Source organism: Talpa europaea, assembly GCF_964194135.1.
Source record: "Talpa europaea genome assembly, chromosome: 12".
Classification (NCBI taxonomy): Eukaryota; Metazoa; Chordata; class Mammalia; order Eulipotyphla; family Talpidae; genus Talpa; species Talpa europaea.
In genome coordinates this window covers 90,601,774-90,612,193 of record NC_140079.1, presented here as the reverse complement: position 1 = coordinate 90,612,193, position 10,420 = coordinate 90,601,774, and the positions used below count along the sequence as shown (strand labels likewise).

The 10,420-nt window shown below is 43.3% G+C and overlaps 1 pseudogene across 1 annotated transcript in view; it reads left to right on the top strand.

The window, feature by feature from the left end:
• Positions 1–4,712: 4,712 nt before the first annotated feature.
• LOC311181781 (transmembrane protein 180-like) overlaps positions 4,713–10,420 on the top strand; it is a 38,009-nt pseudogene continuing 32,301 nt past the window's right edge. The window contains exons 1-2 of the transcript in view: positions 4,713–4,862; positions 6,654–7,368. The product of the transcript in view is annotated as a transmembrane protein 180-like (transcript). The remainder of the gene's footprint in view (positions 4,863–6,653; positions 7,369–10,420) is intronic.

The following is a 10,420-nucleotide window of genomic DNA, read 5'->3' as shown; positions in this document are numbered from 1 at the left end:
ACCGGCGCCGCCGCCGCGGGACCGCCGCCGCCTGCCGCCGCCCGGGCCGGCCCCCACGGCCCGCCTCCCGGCTCGCCTCGCGCCGCGCAACGGTCCCAACGGCCGGCGCCCAGCGCAAGCGCCCGGGCCGGCGCCGCGAACGGGCTCCCTCAGCCGCAGCCCGGCCCAACGTGGCACTTTGGCAGGACCCTCCCCGGCCCGGCGCGATTCAAACCCCGGCGGCGCCTCCGCCAATCGCGAGCGCGCGCCCGGCCGAGCGGCAGACGCGCCGTCCAATCGCGCCTCCCCGCCGGCCCGCCGTTCGCCCGGTCTCCTGCGCCGGCGGCCAATGGGGACTCTGGGAGAAACAAAGAAGGCGGGGAAAGGCGGAGGGGTGCGGCCGAAGGCCCCGCCTTCTCTGCGCAGCGTTGTGTTTGTTGCTCCCGGGCGAGCTCGCGGGGTCCGGGCTGTGGAGGTGACGGAGGTCATGGGGTGATGGGGCGACGGCCTCCTGCGAGCCTCTGGGGCATGGCCCGGGCGCCCGGCCGCCCGCGGCCAGGCCGAGTGGGCGTGAGGCGCGGACTCCGGCCCCGAGCGGGGGGCTGTCCCGGGGTGTCGGGGGCGCGCCGGGGCCGCCCATTCTGGTCTTTTGACTCCCGGATTTGGTCTCTTTGATGTGAGGAAGTGAAGGGGTCGGTCAGGAGTTTAGGGCTGCTGTTTTCTCCTTACCAGCAGATCCCTCCCCTGCAACCCGCGGGAAATTGTGCTCGTTCCCCATGAACGATGAGCCGCAGCCCCGCATCACCTGGGGGCGCAGGGGGTGAAATGGAAGCCCTCTTCTTAGGGAGGGAAAATAAAATTGCAAGCAGTTTTGCATATGATTTTTAAAAGGGCCACAAACTAAGCATCTGGGGCCATGACTTTGCACCAGGCCAGAAGAGAGGGCAGCCCTAGCTGGCTCCCGAGGGTGGGCAGGACCGGGGAGGCTGTTCTGACCCACAACAAAGTAAAAACTGCTGGTGGTTTGCGCCTTTTGCCGTCACCTTGCAGACAAAACAGAAATTTTGGTCTGAAGGTCAAAGGCCTCCACCTGGATGTACAGGTTAAGGCACGGCTGGTAGAAGACAACCGTGAAAAAAGTCGACCAATACATGTAGGAGGAATAATGGTGTTGGAAGGAAAAATCATAATAAAAGAGTCATGGTAAACCCACAAATTCCTTACTTCTAAATCCAGGTGTAGTAAAAAGAAAAATGTTACTGACCTACTTTTTATTGCTAAGATGAAAAAAGAAAGTTAGCTCCCCTCTATTGCCCTAGTTGTCGATATTCAAGTAGAAGTATTAGTCCGGAGTCAAATTAATCTTAATTTAAAAGCAAGTCACTACAGACAGTCCTTTGGAAAGAGGGATGGTTGAATTTGGGATTTGCTGACAGTGATTAGTGGATGCTGAAGGGTTGGAATCATGCATCTGACCTTCAAAACACTCATCTTCATAGTTAGTGATCCACAAGACTGAAAATGCTGGCTTTTTTCCCTCCATGGCAAACAGAAGCTCATTTGACTCCAAATAGTTTCCACTGTGTGTTGAAACATTCTTTAATAGACAGATATGGAGAATTAAAGTGATCAATAATTCGAAATGGCTTTATACCATTTTAAACTATAATTTCAGGGTTATTGGGTTTTGTTATTTTTTTTAATTTTTTTCTAAAGATTTATTTATTTATGCATATAAGAGCTGGGGTACAGGCCAGAGATGCGGGTGGGTGAGAGGATTCACTAGAGACAGTGGGGAACAGAATAGGCAGACTGATTGAAATACGTTGCTGAGACAGGAGAGGTCTGCTTCGCCATGTGGGTTTCTCTCTGGTGGGCAGGGGACCTAACCCATGCTGCAGAGGATTGCTTCATAGTGCGGTGCTTAACTCCTTGTGCCACCATGGAGGCCCCCCCTTTTTTTTAAGGACCCTATTTGGGGAAACTTTTTTTCCTAGAAAAACTAGAACAAAAATTGCATTAAAAATGAGGTGTTAGCTGTCAGTGCTAAAAGCCTTTCTGTGGAGGGGTCTCCATGGTTCTTTCAGAATCTATTTAATCACAGCTTAGAAACAATCATAAGCAGCCTTTTCAGCGACATTAATATTATTTGGTTTAGTTGTAGATTAGTGAATAACAACCCGAGTTGGTTTTAAAAGAAGGGTTTTGGGTTTTCATTTAATAATTCACCAGAATTTTTGTACCTGCCTGGCGTAATGATTGTACAATTTTGCTATTTTTAAACTTTTCCGTATAAAACATCTTATGGTAAAAGGGAATTAGTTTTAGAAGTCCTTTGTCCCTGGTTGTAAAGCTGTAATGTTGTTCATTTGTTGCTTGGTTTAATCAGGTGAGGAGAGCTTTTTGGTTTTTTTTAAATTTAAATTTTATTTTTATATTCCCCATACAATTGCAACCCCCTTATTTTGACCCCAATCCCTCCTTTTTCTGCCCCCCACCCCCCATAGAGTTTCTCTGGTTCATAGTTGTTTGTTGATTTTGATTTTTTACTTTCTTATAGTTATTCTTTTTCCTGGTCTCTTATTTAAGTTTTCTAGATTCCTGCTATGAGTGAGACCATCCGGTATTTTTCTTTTTCTTTTTGGCTTATTTTGCTGAGCATGATCCCTTCCAGCGCCATCCATGTTGCTGCAAATTGCATGTGTTTATCTTTTTTGAAGGCTGAGTAATATTCCATGGTGTATATGTACCACATCTTCTTGATCCAGTCATCTATTTTTGGGCATTTGGGTTGCTTCCAAAGCTTAGCTATTGTAAATAGTGCTGTTATAAACATAGGGATGCAGGTGCTCTTAGGAATTGATGTTTCTGTGTCCTTTGGGTAAATACCTAGGAATGGAATTGCTGGATCATATGGAAGCTCTATGTTTAGTAGGTCAAGAAATCTCCGCACAGCTCAAGGAGAGTTTTTTAAATCGTGGTGGTCGCTTTAAAACATTGTAAGTGGTGATTTTTAGTGTGATATCAATACTTACTTAAATAAGAACTGTTATGAAAATAATCTAAAAAGAACGTATTGATAGTTGCTTTTGTAGATAGATACAAGCTAAAGAATGCTTCCTACTGAATATACCTATACACACATAAGATGTGCAGCTTGTTTTCCTAATGGAATCAAAATCTTAGATACACATGTTTCAAACAGGTTGGGTGTTTAAGTCCAGTTCTTTTAAGACAGTTGAACTCAATGCAGTGAGTTTATGACCCTTTGCAAAAGTTTGAGTTTATAAATACTGCCTTCTAACTTAATGATAGATCTGTTCAGAAGGCAAGGCATGCTTCTAATTTTAACTTGCCTGAAATAAAACTTAGTGAAAAAGAAGTGCCTCTTTTTGGTTAGTTCAGTTTCTTTGTTGGCTTTAGGTCCTACTGATTCCCTTGTGTTGGGTCCTCTTAGGTAACCTAGTGGCCTCTAAATGCAATCTTCATTCTTATACCAAGAGTTATACCTTGGCAGGAGTTCTTCAGAAGTTCCCAACTTTTTCAAATCGGACACTTTCCTTTAAAGTCCCAAATGTCAGCTCATCTCCACATACTTCTTATAGGTTTCAAGAGTTGGAGTTCTCTATAATGACAAAAAAGATTAGATTTGTATTTTTTCATGACCACAAAATCTATAAACATTTAAAGAACACTAGTACACATATGAACTAAATATTCAGCCTATAGACAATGCTTGGTTGATAACGTGAGCATTGATTTACCCCCTTGATCATTCCAAAACCCCGCCTCCCATAGAATTAGACTCTTGGATATACTCCAAGAAAGAAGGTGAAGCTTGGGAGATGAGCATTTGATCATTTGTGTCCCCTTCCCTGAAAAACTGGATATCAACGGTGGCACCTGGTTAAGCATCAGGGATTATTTAAACAAGTAACATATCTTCAGTTATCTGAATGTTTGTTTTGTGATTCTATAAAATTGTGGAGACCTAGCCAAGTATTCCAGTATGCCAGGGATAAGACAGGAAGGTCATGGTGTCAAACAATAATCAAGATTGAAAGACAGGTGAGTCTATACCTACCTTTTGTTTGGTTGGCCTTTTCCTGTTTTCCAGTTGGGTAAATGAGATCACTGAAAGAGTAAGACAATAGGCCAGATTAAAGGGCAACATCTAAGTCAGAGCAAGAACCAGAATGTTTGATTTTATGTCCCTATTATGTACAAAGTCTTTTGGGCCAAATTACATTGTCAGGAGAAGATCAAGAATAAGTCTTCCAATGCAAGTTCTGACTACTGAATGGACAGCTCTGTACTCAGGTGAAGGGCTTGCTTCTTTTCCTTCTCTCTGACTTTAGCTAAAGGCTGTCACCCCCAAATAGGGAGGATAATGATGCTGTAAACACATCTCCCTGGCTACTAGTTCAGGACTGTCCAAACTGTTGGATAAATCACACTTTTAAAAGTTAAAGTACCAGAATATATTCAAGAGTCTCACTCCATGCAAATTAGGGTTCCCATCTCTAAAATGCTGAGTGAATGGATAAGAAGTAGAGTGTTAAATCTGGTTACATATTCACAGCTAGTGATTTTGAGCTCTTATATAATGAAAATTGACTAGAGTCCAGTGGAATTTTGCCACCTATCAGCCGCTGTAGGCAAAGAGTAAATTGTAACCATTTTCCCTGTTTTTAAAAAAACAAAAGGAAGAAGAATCCCTCAGGTTTCAGAAAATGACACTTCTAAGTATCAAACCCATTGCCTGGGCATATTCTATGATGACATTAGGGACTGAAATGCTAAATTCTGTCTTCAGTTTCTACTATGTGAAGCTCCTTTTACATCTGTACAAGATTTCAGAAGTGGCCTTTTACCAAGCTCAGGTGAGATGGAGCCCTTATTATAGTCCTTTCACTAGGACAGTTTCTCTTTCCACAGAGATATGCATTATTGTGATTTTTCAAAGAACTAATTCTCCACATAGCTGAAAGAGTTATCAAAAAAAGGCTGTCTATGCTAAGATCAACTGTTTAGGGGAAATGAGACTTTTTAAAAAAAGATTTGCCACAACTTTGCAATTTTAAGAGTAAGTTTTGGTTGTCTGAAAAATGCGCTGATGTGGAACAATTAGAATTATTAAGATATTATATATCTTGATAAGGTCCATGTTATTTGCATGTTGTATTGTTTGTTCTGATTAGATGGACAGGATGGATAGAGTTCTTGCTCTTAGAGTCCCTTATATTTGATATTATCATTGGTTACCAACAACAACATGCTTAATGTAATAAATACTTTTGCCATTTTGAGACAGCAAATGATAGTTTCCCGGTCCCCTTATTCTCGGGGATATTGTTTTGGTACCCAGAGTTCCTGCTAGTCAGCCAGGTGTAGGGTCATGCAGGAGGCCTCTCACTAAGCGCAAAAGGCCTGGTACGAGGAACATACTGGGAAACCAGCATCTGCTGAAAACAGCAGGCAGATATTACAATAGAGCTAATATGCTTTGACCAGGAGGAACAATGAAGCATTGCCCCCCCCACCCAGGCAGTGGGTGCCCCTGGTCACTCTCCACCCTAGCTTATAGCCCCAATAACTGCTTTTCCCCAATAACTGCTTTTTATGTACCCCAATAACTGGTGGGGCACATAGAATATACTCCCTATGTACTTGCCACATCTTTGTATCTTTCTCTAATAAATGTGAGCCTGCCTTTGGATGGGGCTGCACTTTTTAGGTGTAAGCCCCTCTAGGCTGCTCTCACTTGGACCTTGAGTAATCTTTCCTTCATCCCACCGACCTTCCAACTCTGCCTGATGAAGCACTCCTGTATATAAGCAGGCCATCATCGCTTGTTGCTGAGGCCTGGCCTGGGGTGCTTGGGGGTGGGGGGAAGTTTAGCATTATGATTGAACACATAGACTCTGGGGTCATCTGCCTTGACTCAGACCCTGGCTTGGGTCATTTATTAGCTAAGCAAGTTGCTTAACTTCTCTGGCCCTCCATTCCCTCATTTGTTGAGTGGGGCTAATAATAATCTTGCTTGATAGGACTGAATAAAAGAATTCACGTAAGCACTCACGCAATGCCGAAACACAAAGGGAATGTTCATTGACTTTTTGCGTATTATTAGCTGCTGCTGTTATTATTGTTGTTGTTGTTTCAGCATGTATACCCCCTATTGGTGCTGAAAGCGGTGAGCTTGTTTTACCAATTAGCTCTGGTTGCTTTGCATAGAGAATTCAGGGGTTGTTTTTATTGATATAAAATACACTAAAATAATTGTGTGTTTCTTCTCTCTCTAGATTATTATTATTTTTTAAAGACATATGCCTCACCTTAAAGTTGCTCCAATGTTATACTGAGTTTCTAGCAAAGCTTTATTTTTTTTTTTTAGATTTATTTATTTATTTATTTTATACGAGCACTGGGTACAGTCCGAAGCGCGGGAGGGTGAGAGAATTCACCAGAGCCAGAGCGGGGAGCAGAGCAGGCAGAAGGACCGAAGGACACTGCTGAGGGGAGCAGCGGGCAGCAGGAGAGGTCTGCGCGCCTTGTGGGACCCTCCTCCTGTGGCCCGGGAGCAGCCGGGGATCGAGCTGGCGCTGCTGAGGCTGCGGGCAGCTTCGCAGCCCAGCGCTCAACCGCTGCGCCACCAGGGAGGCCCTCTCTAGATTATTTTAATGATCTGGAATGCTCTGAATGTCCTGACTTGGTATTTTCACAACTCTAAGGCTGACTGTTGTGCAAATCGTTACAATTCTGTTTTGTATGGCGCCCCTTTCTATGTGATAGCCTTCCTGCTTCCTTGGTTCCCTTGGAAATACTACCTTGAAGGGGACTGCTTAGTGGACTTCACCTGGTGGTATCCTTGTGTGCTTTTGACAGTACACACTTACCTTTGTTCAGCAGTGTGTTCTGTTAGCGGAGATATTCACCAGCCAATAAAGTTGGCTGCACTTTACTAAAATTAACCAAGTGGTATCACTGGTGGGCTTTCCCAGCATCCTTTTTTGGGGGTCTCATCTCTGATAACTTAGAAAATTTGCCCCGTTTTCAGATCATTGCTGTTGTCATTGCTGTTCTTTCTGCCCGCCAGCCTTTTCACTGGCACATATCACCTTAGAAACTTTGAACCTCAAAGAAGCCTCGAGAACCTTCTCTCAGGGAGTGAACAGTGTTTGGACCTCTGTCATCTCGTTGATGAGACAAATTCTCATCCAGAAAAACTTTCATCTTCTTCTGATCATGAGTTTCTTTCAAATCTTCCATTTGACCTTCTTCATAACTTCATGATGATCTTTGCAGAAAATCTCATCCCTAGGGATGTTCTTACTTCTTCCATAAGGAGCGTCATATATGGGGCAGGCTTTATTTGCCCGCAGGTATGTAATGAATCTTCACATTACTTCCCACAGGGATTAAAGATTTAACTCTCTGCTGGCTGAGGAAATTCCAAAACCTGCTTTTATCAGTAGTTTGAAAAAAATGACGCGCATTTAAGAGACTCAAGGATTCAGAGTCCCTGACATTACACAATATCCGTCAGATTCGTAATGGAAATGAGATGAAAGAAAAGCAGGTAGGAGAACACAGGGAGAGCCTAGTGGTGTGAATTTTCTTCCCTGGAGCTTTCTCATTTAAACCTCAGCAGAGAGCTCCAGGAAAACGAATGACTTCCTGTGTGTGTGTGTGTGTGTGTGTGTGTGTGTGGTGGGGGGCGTGTGTGCATTATCCAGGTTTTTAAGATTCCTGTGACTGTAGTAAGGAAGAAGAGTTACTTGATCAAAATTTCTTGAAACCAGGTTTCAAAGCACTTGGCTAAAAGAAATGCTTCTACTCTTGGAATTCTAGAGTGTTGTTAAAATTCCATGGTCATTATCATAGAGGACATTTCCTCCTTTGAAAAATATGCTATACAATTGGGGGAGTTGATGCATCAAATTGCTTCCCTTAATGTCCTCCAGAGCTACAATTTCACCCAGCCTGTGATGGGGTTTTTCTATTTTCATAATTAAGTGATAAGAAAAACCTGTTCTCTATACTCTTCAAAGAAGTCATGCTAGATAAAGTAGCTTTTACTGTTTACTAACTTTCAAAAATGTTTAACCATGTGAGATAGAGTTCTACAATGTTTTAAGTGTGGCCACACTTCTTTCTTAAGCAAAGGGTACAGAATGGAATTTGCCATTAGCTGGAGGCCTTTCTCCTGGTTGGCTGCCATCTGTAATAAAGATAGCTCGCAGAACTTCACAAGTGCTTCCACGTCCCAGAACTGTGCCAAGGGCATGGTACACATTACTCCTTCACAGAACCCTCACCACCTTTGCGGGAAGACTCCTTACAGATGAGAGAAAGTAGGCTCATAGCCTCCTGCCTTCAAAGCCACACATTTTAAGATGTTGTCTCTGACATGCGCTGTGTTTATACAGCTATTTAGCAGAAGATAGAAGGGAATTTCATTTTTGGCAGATCAATATTGTCCCATGTCTGTACATACATAATAAATCGATGTGTTCCCTTCAGGGTCATTTGAGCTTCTCAAGCTGTTTTCTCCTGTACAGTGACAGAGAAAGGGAAGCTCCTTGAGCACCTGTCTTTACTTGTTATAATCAGATTCTAGGCTATCTACACTTCCCACTTTAATCATGTACAGACCTAGAGTGTCTCCTCCTCCAGGTTAAAAAAAAATTTTGTTTAAAAGCTTGTGTAAATTTTTTTTTTTTGAAGAAAATAGGTAGATCTTTTAAAACAGCTTTATTGAGGGCCTCCCCGGTGGTGCAGCGGTAGAGCGCTGGGTTGCGAAGCTGCCCGCAGCCTCTGCGGCGCTGGTTCAATCCCCGGCTGCTCCCCGGCCACCGGAGGAGGGTCCCGCATGGCGCGCAGACCTCTCCTGCCGCCCGCTGCTCCCCTCAGCAGTGTACTTCGGTCCTTCTGCCTGCTCTACTCCCTGCTCTGGCTCTGGTGAATTCTCTCACCCTCCTGCGCTTCTGACTGTACCCAGTGCATGTATAAACAAACAAACAAACAAAAATAAATAAATAAATAAAAACATGCCTCTATGGGAAAAAAAAACCAGCTTCATTGAGATATAATCCACATGCCATATGATTCATGCATTTAAAGTGTGCAGCTTGATAATTTTTAGCATATTCACAGATCTGTGTGGCTATCACCACCATCAATGTTACAATATTTTCATCCCTCAAAAAATCCTGTACCTGTTACCTAGCATCCCCCTATTTCCTGATTTCCCCTCCTGCAGCCCTAAGCAGCTGCTACTACTTGGGTTCTTTACTCTGGACTTCATTTGAAAGGAATCGGGTCATAGGTGGTCTCTTGTGACTGATCTTTCATTTAGAATAATGTTTCCAGGGTTCATCCATGTTGTAATGGGTACCCGTACTTTCCTCCTTTGTGGTCAATAAGAGCCCTTGGTATGAATAAATAAATCTTTTTTTAAAAAAACAAGTAATGCTGCCATGCGCATTAGCATACAAGTGTTGGTGTAGATGGCCACCTTTTAAGTTGGTAACTCAACTTATCACATTTTTTTAAAGATTTATTTATTTATGCATACAAGAACTGGGGTACAGGCCAGAGGTGCAGGGTCTGAGAGGACTCACCAGAGACAGAGCGGGGAACAGAACAGGCAGACTGACTGAAATACACTGCTGAGGGGAGCAGGGGGCGAGACAGCAGAGGTCTGCTTCACCATGTGGTTTGCTTCCTGGCCAGCCAGGGATCGAACTCATGCTACAGAGTCTGAGGGTAGCTTCATAGTGTGGTGCTTAACCCCTTGCGCCACCAAGGAGGCCCTCAACTTATCACAGTTTGAGAAACTGACAAACTGTTTCTGAAAGGGCTGAACCACTTTACCTTACCAACCATAATAGACAAAAGTCCCCGTTTCTCCAAATCCTTCTGATTTAGCCACCAGAGTTTGCATGAATAGCATCTCACTGGTTTTTGAGCATCTTTTCATCTGCTTTTGGCCACTGTGTAAGGAAAATACCTGCTTAGCTTGTTTGGCCAGTTTTCAGTCTTTTTATTGTTGAGTTGCAATAGTTCTTTGTGTATTTTTGATACAATCTGTTATCAAATATATTATTTTAGGTTTTTGTCTCCCATTCCGTGGGTTATCTTTTTACTTTTTTTTTTGATGACTTTGGGAAATGTGAGCTCTACTCCTTTATTCTTCTTTTTCACGATTGTTTTTGGCTATTCTGAGTCCTTTGTATTTCTACGTGAATTTTAGAATCAGTTTGTCAATTTCCATAGAGACAGCTGGGATGCTGATAGGGATTATACTGAATTTGGGTAGTATTGCCATCTTTGCAACGTTAAGTTCATGGAGAGAGCCATGAACCTGAAATGTTTTGCATCTACTTAGATCTTTCAGATTTTTTCAACAGTTTTGTAATTTTCATAAGATATGTTT